The 10,759-nt window shown below is 45.7% G+C and overlaps 1 pseudogene; it reads right to left on the reverse strand.

Moving 5' to 3' along the window:
- Positions 1–4,018: 4,018 nt before the first annotated feature.
- On the reverse strand, positions 4,019–4,136 carry LOC126263759 (5S ribosomal RNA; annotated as a pseudogene).
- Between the last annotated feature and the right edge of the window lie 6,623 nt (positions 4,137–10,759).

Raw genomic sequence — 10,759 nt, forward strand, 5'->3', positions numbered from 1 at the left:
TCACTATGTAGCAATTGTGGACGTGTGTGGTGTCGCATTGTTCTGCTGGAATTGCACAAGTCCATCAGAATGCACAATAGACATGAATGGATGCAGGTGATCAGACAGGATGTTCACGTACATGTCACCTGTCAGAGTCGCATAGAGACGTATCAGGGGTCCCATATCACTCCAACTGAACATGCAACATACCATTACAGAGCTTCCACCAACTTGAACACTTCCGTGCTGACATGCAGGATCTATGGATCCATGAAGTAGTCTCCATACCCGTGCACGTTCATCCGCTCGATACAGTTTGAAATGAGACTCTTCCGACCAGGCAACATGTTTCCAGTCATCAACAGTCCAATATTCGTGTTGACGGGACCAGGTGAGGCGTAACTACACTCCTGGAAATAGTAATAAGAACACCGTGAATTCATTGTCCCATGAAGGGGAAACTTTATTGACACATTCCTGGGGTCAGATACATCACATGATCACACTGACAGAACCACAGGCACATAGACACAGGCAACAGAGCATGCACAATGTCGGCACTAGTACAGTGTATATCCACCTTTCGCAGCAATGCAGGCTGCTATTCTCCCATGGAGACGATCGTAGAGATGCTGGATGTAGTCCTCTGGAACGGCTTGCCATGCCATTTCCACCTGGCGCCTCAGTTGGACCAGCGTTCGTGCTGGACGTGCAGACCGCGTGAGACGACGCTTCATCCAGTCCCAAACATGCTCAATGGGGGACAGATCCGGAGATCTTGCTGGCCAGGGTAGTTGACTTACACCTTCTAGAGCACGTTAGGTGGCACGGGATACATGCGGACGTGCATTGTCCTGTTGGAACAGCAAGTTCCCTTGCCGGTCTAGGAATGGTAGAACGATGGGTTCGATGACGGTTTGGATGTACCGTGCACTATTCAGTGTCCCCTCGACGATCACCAGTGGTGTACGGCCAGTGTAGGAGATCGCTCCCCACACCATGATGCCGGGTGTTGGCCCTGTGTGCCTCGGTCGTATGCAGTCCTGATTGTGGCGCTCACCTGCACGGCGCCAAACACGCATACGACCATCATTGGCACCAAGGCATAAGCGACTCTCATCGCTGAAGACGACACGTCTCCATTCGTCCCTCCATTCACGCCTGTTGCGACACCACTGGAGGCGGGCTGCACGATGTTGGGGCGTGAGCGGAAGACGGCCTAACGGTGTGCGGGACCGTAGCCCAGCTTCATGGAAGCGGTTGCGAATGGTCCTCGCCGATACCCCAGGAGCAACAGTGTCCCTAATTTGCTGGGAAGTGGCGGTGCGGCCCCTACGGCACTGCGTAGTATCCTACGGTCTTGCCGTGCATCCGTGCGTCGCTGCGGTCCGGTCCCAGGTCGACGGGCACGTGCACCTTCCGCCGACCACTGGCGACAACATCGATGTACTGTGGAGACCTCACGCCCCACGTGTTGAGCAATTCGGCGGTACGTCCACCCGGCCTCCCGCATGCCCACTATACGCCCTCGCTCAAAGTCCGTCAACTGCACATACGGTTCACGTCCACGCTGTCGCGGCATGCTACCAGTGTTAAAGACTGCGATGGAGCTCCGTATGACACGGCAAACTGGCTGACACTGACGGCGGCGGTGCACAAATGCTGCGCAGCTAGCGCCATTCGACGGCCAACACCGCGGTTCCTGGTGTGTCCGCTGTGCCGTGCGTGTGATCATTGCTTGTACAGCCCTCTCGCAGTGTCCGGAGCAAGTATGGTGGGTCTGACACACCGGTGTCAATGTGTTCTTTTTTTCCATTTCCAGGAGTGTATTTGTGTAGTGCAGTCATCAATGGTACACGAGATGGGCCTTCGGCTCCGAAAGCCCATATCGACGATGTTTCGTTGAATGAATCGCACGCTGACATTTGTTGATGGCCTAGCACTGAAATCTGCAGCAGTTTGCGGAAGGGTTGCACTTCTGTCACAGTGAACGATTCTCTTCAGTCGTCGTGGGTCCCGTTCTTACAGGATCTTTTTTCGGCCTCAGCGATGTCGGAGATTTGATGTTTTACGTGAGTCCTGATATTCACGGTACACACGTGAAAAGGTCGTACTGGAAAATCCCTAGTTCATCGCTACCTCCGAGTTGCTGTGTCCCATCGCTCGTGCACCCACTATAACACCATGTTTAAATTCACTTAAATCTTATTAACCTGCCTCTGTAGCAGCAGTAACCTATGTAAATACGCCAGACACTTGTTGTCTTTTATAGGCGTTGCCGACCGTAGCGCCGTATTCTGCCTTTATACATATCTCTGTATTGAATACGCATGGTTATACCAGTTTCTTTGCGGCTTCAGCGTACTAAGATTGTAAATTCGGTGCATGTGACTTACACATAATTAACCGAATTGAATTATTAACGGCTTAGTGGCATTGTTGAAGAACTGTGTATGTGGGTATTATAGAGTGAACCAAATAGAATTATTAACGTCTTGAGGCGTTGTTGAAGAACTAATACTATCTAACTATGGCTTTTGGTAGACTGCTTGTGTCTTGCAAGACAGTCAGAATTAATATCGGAGTGATATTTGAACACGCATTATTCCTATTATCAACAAGAGTGTTTTCTTTGACTGCGATTCATAGCTGACGTAAACATTGATATTCAAGCTGTGTTGACGAGGTGTATTTATTGATATCATTTGAAGTGCGCTCTTTAAACGCTTACGTACTCAATAAACGGCGTACCGTTAAATACTTCCGTAACTAAAGTGCATGGAAGAGGAGACTGACACCAGAGATTATGTGTTGATGGAACGTCGATACATGAGTCTTCCTTTGTTTCACAATACCGCAAACTATTCCCAGGAACGCAATTCAACATTATATGCCGAAATCGCCCGTGAGCCTATTCCCCGTTAACGAAAAGATCTTACTATAGAAGAACCGTATTGAAACAGAAGAAGATTTGACTTTGATGAATATCATTGCGAGGTCGTCTGAGTCCTGGTTATACTACGATTTGCACTTGCGGCGTGGTAACATACGGTTGCACTAGCAGCTATACAAGAAGTAAAAGTCCTTATCCATTAATTAATTCGTTGCAGGTACTCGACGCAGGAGAGGAGGAACAGAGCAAGAGCGCCATTGATATGGCTGCAGATGTCTTGCCCGAACAATGCCCAAGCACAAAGTACTCCTTTTCAGACTGGCATGTGAAGCTTTGCGACATTTTAGATCATGCACTCGCAGAAAGATGTCCACCAATTGATCATACTCCGAGGATAACGATATGCAACAGTGACAGGAATCCCGAATGGCAGCCAGTGCGAACAGACCACAGGAGCCAGCGTAATGCCACCTTTGTACGAGAAGAACCGCAAGAACTAAACGAAATATGCCCTTTCTGGATTGTCGCAATCATCGACAAGAAGAAGCTGCAGAAATCTGCTGAACGCTATTTATAGGGATTCTCTCCGCGAGAGCTAAGGAGAAAGGGCCGATGGTTGTCCGGGAAGGTAATTTCGGACGAACTGGCGGAGTGGTTCTACGTCAGATGTACACACCACACCTGATCACTTCACCTTTCAATGCAGCAATACAACGATATGCACTGGCTGCAAGCGGCAAAGATAAGGTCCCCAGCAACCGACGTGACGCTGAAAGTGAGTGCATACTGAGGCGTAGTGTCTTGTATCACGCCCAAGTATGTGGGACAGCAGCGACCACACAATTTCATGTATGAGTCATAGTTATAACGTGACAGATGTGCGATTCGATTCAGTAGCTAGCTGCAAGTGCTTACGACTGTGGCCGAAAGGTATCAGCGTCATAAGGACTTTGAAATCACACGTCATTTAAACAGTCCACTTCGTCTACAGGCCAAAAGTGGCCCATAGGGACCATCCGACCGCCGTGTCATCCTCAGCTGAAGATGCGGATAGTCGTTATGTGGTATTCTTGACCGAAGCCGCTACTATTCGGTCGAGTAGCTCTTCAATTGGCATCACGAGGCTGAGTGCACCCCGAAAAATGGCAACAGCGCATGGCGGCCTGGATGGTCACCCATCCAAGTGCCGACCACGCCCGACAGCGCTTAACTTCGGTGATCTCACAGGAACCGGTGTAGCCACCGCGGCAAGGCCGTTGCCCATTTAAACAGTATATGTTGGAAATAAAACTGTATCTTCTGTGAATATGATGACTTCTGTTCATTATAATTGATTAAATAAGTTCAGTTATTAGTGTGAATGATGATGTGTATTCATTACGTTGGTGCAGAAGCTCAGAGCGTGTTTGTTTTGCTAATCGTTAGCCCGGATGCTATGGGTTTATTTATCGATTGTTATTTTTTATTTGTATTCCACTGTTGCCATTGAAGTTTAAATATTGTCAATTTTTCATTTGGATATAGTGAGTGGAGCCGTGGGCGCTAGAAAGTGGAGAAATCGGAATATTTCCTACGTACTCTTCTGTTTTAGTTCATTAGAGGGGTGACAGCAGCAAAGGCTGCCAGAACCATTTGCGCCGTGTATGGGAACAATGTCACTGGACAGAGCACCGCAAGAAAATTGTTTTCTCGTTTTAACGAGGATCGTTTTGATATCAGTGTCTCTCCACATCCAAGAAGACCTTCGGCGTTTGATGAAGGTCGTTTAAACATATTAATCCACAATGAGCCACGTCAGCCTACTCGAGAACTGGCGGATATGATTCCACCAGCGTGCGACATTTATATGCAATCGAGAAGGTTCAAAAATCGGGTGTACGGGTACCGCATGCTCCAAGCCAAAAATCACAAAAATCAGCGGGTGGCCATTTGTGCACCTCTGCTTGCCCCCTATCAGTTGGCTCCTGAACAGTACCGACCATTCGTACCCTGCACCGTTATTGGTGACGAGAAACGCTGTCTTCATGCTATTATACGCAAAAGAAGGGAATGGCTGAGTGCAAAAAGAGCAGCAACTCCCTGAACAAAGACCTGCGTGCATCCACAAAAAATAATGCTACGCACAGCGACTGTGTCGTGTGCTGTGAATTGCTTCCCGGGGGTGTAAACATCACTGCTAACGTTTATTGTCAGCAGCTGAGGTGTCTTGCTACACTGACAAAAAGCTCTGTTCCGGAGTTAGGTTGCGAAGTCATTCCGCACCCACCTTATTCACCTGGTGTTGCGCCCGCAGATTTTCGCATTTTCCACTCTCTATCGAACAACATTCAAGAAACTTTCTTTCCGGATGAAAACGCATCGGAACATAACTCGATGAGTTCTTCGCCTGAAAAGCAAGTGTTGGCGGACTGATATAAACAGTGAAGGAGAGTGTAGTCTTTATGACTGTGTTATGTGTATCTGTTGTGTTTATTAAACTTATGGTAAAACGCTACAAACCTATGTACCAACCCAATATAAATTAATACCGTTATGTCTATTAGCTTAGCCTTAGCCTGAGAACTGTGATTGTATAGAGAGAGTCAATCATACGCTCTGGGGATATTTGTGAAGTGCAACTAGCCAGTTATGGGAACCGAGAAACAAGAAACGTTTTATAGAAACAAGAAACAATTTATGATAATTCTGTTGTATAAAGAGGGAATTATTTTGATAGCGTTCTCGCTTCCCACGCCCGGGTTCCCGGGTTCGATTCCCGGCGGGGTCAGGGACTTTCTCTGCCTCGTGATGGCTGGGTGTTGTGTGCTGTCCTTAGGTTAGTTAGATTTAAGTAGTTCTAAGTTCTAGGGGACTGATGACCATAGATGTTAAGTCCCATAGTGCTCAGAGCCATTTGAACCAATTATTTTGATAACTGTGCATTCTATAAATTTATTCTTGTAATAAGTTGTTCATAAAAAGCGTTTGGTAGTGACTGATCAAACGTAAAAGACGCGGTTTAATGCTAATATTAGATAAAGTATGATGACTATCAGCCAATCAGAGGACAGTACCTAAGAAAGTACGGAGCTGAGCCATCATCATGTTCGGACGTATGTATTAGGAGCTCCAAAGAGAAATATTCATTTTGTGTAATGACGAATTAAACCTGACCGTGGAGTGCCGCAAAGTGAACACGAACGTGGGAGAAAGATGAACGCCCGAAATTCCGTTTTTTATTTGTAAACTGTCACTTCTGAATAACAAAAATCCGCGTGTCATATTGCGCAAATCGGGAGCGAGAATTGAACGTTCAAAGGGATCGAGTTGTGTCGTATTTGAGTGAGCATTCCGCCACAGACAACCCGTTTTGTAATCTTTTTGGTAACTGGACCAGTTGGTTACCATAAGCCGGCTATTACAATGGACTGTTATTGCATGTGAGAGGCGAAACTGTAACTTAAAATTGACACGTTCTTAGAGATGTTTTTGCAGAAACAATAAGAATACATTGAAGTTACACTCTCAAACTGTCCTTAGTTTGATAGTGGTATGAAGCTAGTGCGGCTGGTAACTACTTCAGCTTGTCCAGTCGAGCAACACTGATTCGTTTCTAACAGGGAAGACGTTTGCTCGTCTGGAGAAGACGAGAAGATCACCGGAAGATGAATGAATTTGTTTTCTGTAGGACGAACATATAGGAACGGCGTCGTTGCAACACCCACTTGTACGCTTCCTGTGCGTTATGCTTCATCTATAAACATGATAATGCATTTGTGGAATGTCACTGAATTACCGTGAAAATACGGGAAGGTTTACCCGCCCTGTAAAGTAGTTTAGAGGGAGATCTGTGTCAGATCTGATGACAGGCTGGTGGAACGACTACTGCTTGGTACACCGACCAACGCACACGGTTAACATAGGGCTCCACCATGGGTAACAGAACAAATATTTCAAATAATCGACTAAAGTTGGAAGAACAAAAGTCTTCAGGGAAACGCAGGAGTACAGAGACAACTCACTTAGCAATGAAATAAACAGGAAATGCACGGGAACTACGGCGAAATGGCTGCATAAAAAAAGGTGAAGAAATGTAAATGATAAGGATTGTCTCAGCATACAGGAATATCAAATTAATGTCTGCTGAAGATAAAAGTATGGGCGGTAACATTAACAGAGCTATGGGAATTCCACTGTTAAGTGCAGAGCAGAGAGCGGATAGGTGGAAAGAGTACGTCGAAGTCCTTTGTAAGACGGAGGACTTCCCTGATAACATGATAGAAGAAGCAACAGGAGACGACAGGAAAGAGATAACGGATCCACTATTAGAATCAGAATTTGAAAGTGCTGTGGACGACTTAAGATCAAATAAGGCAGAAGGGATACATAACATTTCGTCGGAATTTCTAAAATCGTTGGTGGAAGTGGCAATAAAACGACTATTCACGTTGGTTTCTAGAAAGTATGAGACTGACGACATACCATCTGACTTTCGGAAGAACATCATCCATACAATCATCCACACAATTCCGAAGACAGCGCGAGTCAAGTGCGATAATAATCGCACAAGAAGCTTAACTGCTCAAGTATCAAGGTTGATGACAAGAATAATGTACATAAGAATGGAAAAGAAACTGAGTATCTGTCAGATGACTATCATTTTGGCTTTAGAGGAGGTAAAGGTACCAGAGAGTCAGTTCTGACGTTGCGGTTGACAACGGAAGCAAGACTGAAGAAAAATCAAGACACGTTCATAGGGCCTGTCGACAAGGAAGAAGCGTTCTACAATGTAAAATGGTGCAAGGTTTTCGATATTATGAGAAAAAGAGAGGTAAACTACAGGGAAATACGCGTAATATACAATATGTACAAGAACCATTGGAGAACAATAAGACTGGAAGATCGAGAAAGAAATGTTCAGTTTAAAGGGAGAGAAAGACAGATGTTTCCAGAATGAGATTTTCAATCTGCATCGGAATGTGCGCTGATATGAATTTCCTGACAGATTAAAACAATGTGCCGGACCAATACTCGAACTCGGTTCAAATGGCTCTGAGCACTATGGGACTCAACATCTTAGGTCATAAATCCCCTAGAACTTAGAACTACTTAAACCTAACTAACCTAAGGACATCACACACACCCATGCCCGAGGCAGGATTCGAACCTGCGACCGTAGCAGTCCCGCGGTTCCGGACTGCAGCGACAGAACCGCACGGCCACCGCGGCCGGCCTCGAACTCTGGACCTTTGCCTTTCGCGGGTAAGTGCTCTACCATCTGGCTATCAAGCACGACTCACAGCTTCAATTCTGCCGGTACCTCGCCTCCTGCCTTCGAGTCTCGGTCCGGCACAGTTTTAATCTGCGAGGAAGTTTCATATCAGCGCACACTCCGCTGCAGAGTGAAAATCTCTTTCTGGAAACTTCCCCAGCCTGTGGCTAAGCCATGTCTCCCCAATATCCTTTCTTCCAGGAGTGCTAGTTCTGTAAGGTTCGCAGGAGAGCTTCTGTGAAGTTTGAAAAGTAGGAGACGAGGTACTGGCAGAATTTAAGCTGTGAGGACGAGTCCTGACTCCTGCTTGGGTAGCTCAGATGGCAGAGCACTTGCCCGCGAAAGGCAACGGCCCCGAGTTCGAGTCTCGGTCCGGTTCACAGTTCTAATCTGCCAGGAAATTTCAAGACAGATGTTGTTTTTCGTCCATGCTGTTCAATGTAAACATCGGAGAAGCAATGACGTAAATAAAAGATAGGTTGAAGAGAGACATTAAAATTCAAGGTGAACGGATATCGTCATAAGATTAGCTGATGATACTCCTACACTCAGTGAAAGTGACGAAGAATTACGGGATCTGTTGAATGGAAGGAACTGTCTAATGAGTACAGAATATGAATTTAGAGTAAATCGAAGAAAGACGCAAGTAATGAGTTGTACCAGAAAAGAGAATAGAGAGAAAATTGAAATCAGAATTGGAGATGTCCCTAAAAGGTGGAATAAATTTTAATGCCATGACATCTCTCACTTTTTCCAAACAGTAGTGTATTTATCTGGTGGCACTAGTATTCACTTGCTATGTAAGTGATCCATCTATTACTACAATTTTTAAGCAACTGTACGCTCAACTATCCAACCAAGTTACAGTGATGAGCCAAAACAATAGGAGAACCGGCTTAGCAGAGTGTTGGTGCACCTGTGGAACTCAATACAGAAGCGATTCTGCGAGGTGTGGTTTCGACACGTCCCTGACAGGATTCCCGAGGTTAGTAGCACCAGATGGTATGGAATTCTGATAGGTTGGAAGCAAAATAAACTATGAAGGACGGAGCAAGGAAGACATAAAAAACAGACTAGTTCTGACAAAATGGGCATTCCCGGCCAAGAGAAGTCTGCTAGTATCAAACATGGACGTTAATTTGAAGAATAAATTTCTGAGAATATACGGTTTGGTGCACAGCACTGTGTGGTAATGAAATATGGACTGTGGGAAGACCGGAAAAGGAGAGAAGAGATGAGGTATTACAGAAAAATTATTTTTATTGATTGGCGACTCCATGGCGTGTTGTGTGCACCATGACCAAATAGTGGATAGAATTGGAAGTAAAATCAGCATTGGCCGTATTTTGTTGTTTTATTGTCAGCAAAATCGATTTTCGGTCACTTAGTGACCATCCTCAGTGCTGTAATATACAAGTAAAATTGATAGGCACTGGTATCAAGCTATACCCACAAGCTTAGAGCGAGTTTATGTGATCTCTCTAAGCTTGTGGTTGACAGGAAGTTTGTTAAGGCATCAGGGAATGTCTTCGGCAGTAGCAGAGAGAGAGCTGTAGAGGAAGACAGAGATTGGAATACATCCAGCAAATAATTGAGGACGTGGGCTGTAGATGCTACTCTGATATAAAAAGTTTGGCTCAGGTGAGGAATTCGTGGCGGGCCGCATCAAACCAGTCAGGGGACTGATGACTCAAACGAAAAAAAAAGAAAAAAAGGAGGCGCTCGACAACAGACGCCTCTTACGTCTTCAGATGTTGATACAAAGACGTAATCAATTACTACGTCAGTGAGAACTGGATTGTCCAGACTGAACCGCGGATCACTGGAACGCTATCACTGTTTCGGATGAACCGCCTTTATTGTTACACCAGGCCGACGGTCGTGCCCGTACGCACCAACACCCAGGTGAAAGGCTGTTCGCAATTTGCAAGGACACAGGCCAGCGGGGCCGGTATTTTGCCTGAGTTTCCTTGGGACCTGTGGTGGTGGTCGAGTGCACAGTGGCAGCTGTGGCCTCCATAGTTTTTGGGTCATCAGTCTTCTGACTGGCTTGATGCGGCCCACCACGAATTCCTGTCCTGCGCCAACCTCTCCATTTCAGAGTAGCACTTGCAACATACGTCCTCAATTATTTGCTGGATGTATTGGAATCTCTGTTTTTCTCTACAGTTTTTGCCCTCTACAACTCCCTCTAGTACAATGTTCGTCATTCGCTCATGTCTTAACAGATGTCCTATCATCCTGTCCTCTCTCATCAGTATTTTCCACATATTACTTTCCACTCCGATTCTGCCCAGCACCACCACATTCCTTACCTTATCAGTCCACCTAACTTTCAACATTCGTCTGTACCACCACATCTCAAATGCTTCGATTCTCTTCTGTTCCGGTTTTCCCGCAGTACTCCTGACGTACATTCTCAGAAATTCCTTTCTCAAACTAAAGCCTATGTTTGATATTAGTAGACTTCTCTTGGCTCGGGATGACCTTTTTGCCATTTCTAATCTGCTTTTGATGTCCCCCTTCCTCCGTCCGTCATTGGTTATTTGACTACCTAGGTAGCTCAATTCCTTAACTTCGTCTACTTCGTGAGCATCCATCCTGGTATTAAGTTTCTCGCTGTCCTCATTTAT

The sequence above is a fragment of the Schistocerca nitens genome, chromosome 6 (genome assembly GCF_023898315.1).
Source record: "Schistocerca nitens isolate TAMUIC-IGC-003100 chromosome 6, iqSchNite1.1, whole genome shotgun sequence".
Classification (NCBI taxonomy): Eukaryota; Metazoa; Arthropoda; class Insecta; order Orthoptera; family Acrididae; genus Schistocerca; species Schistocerca nitens.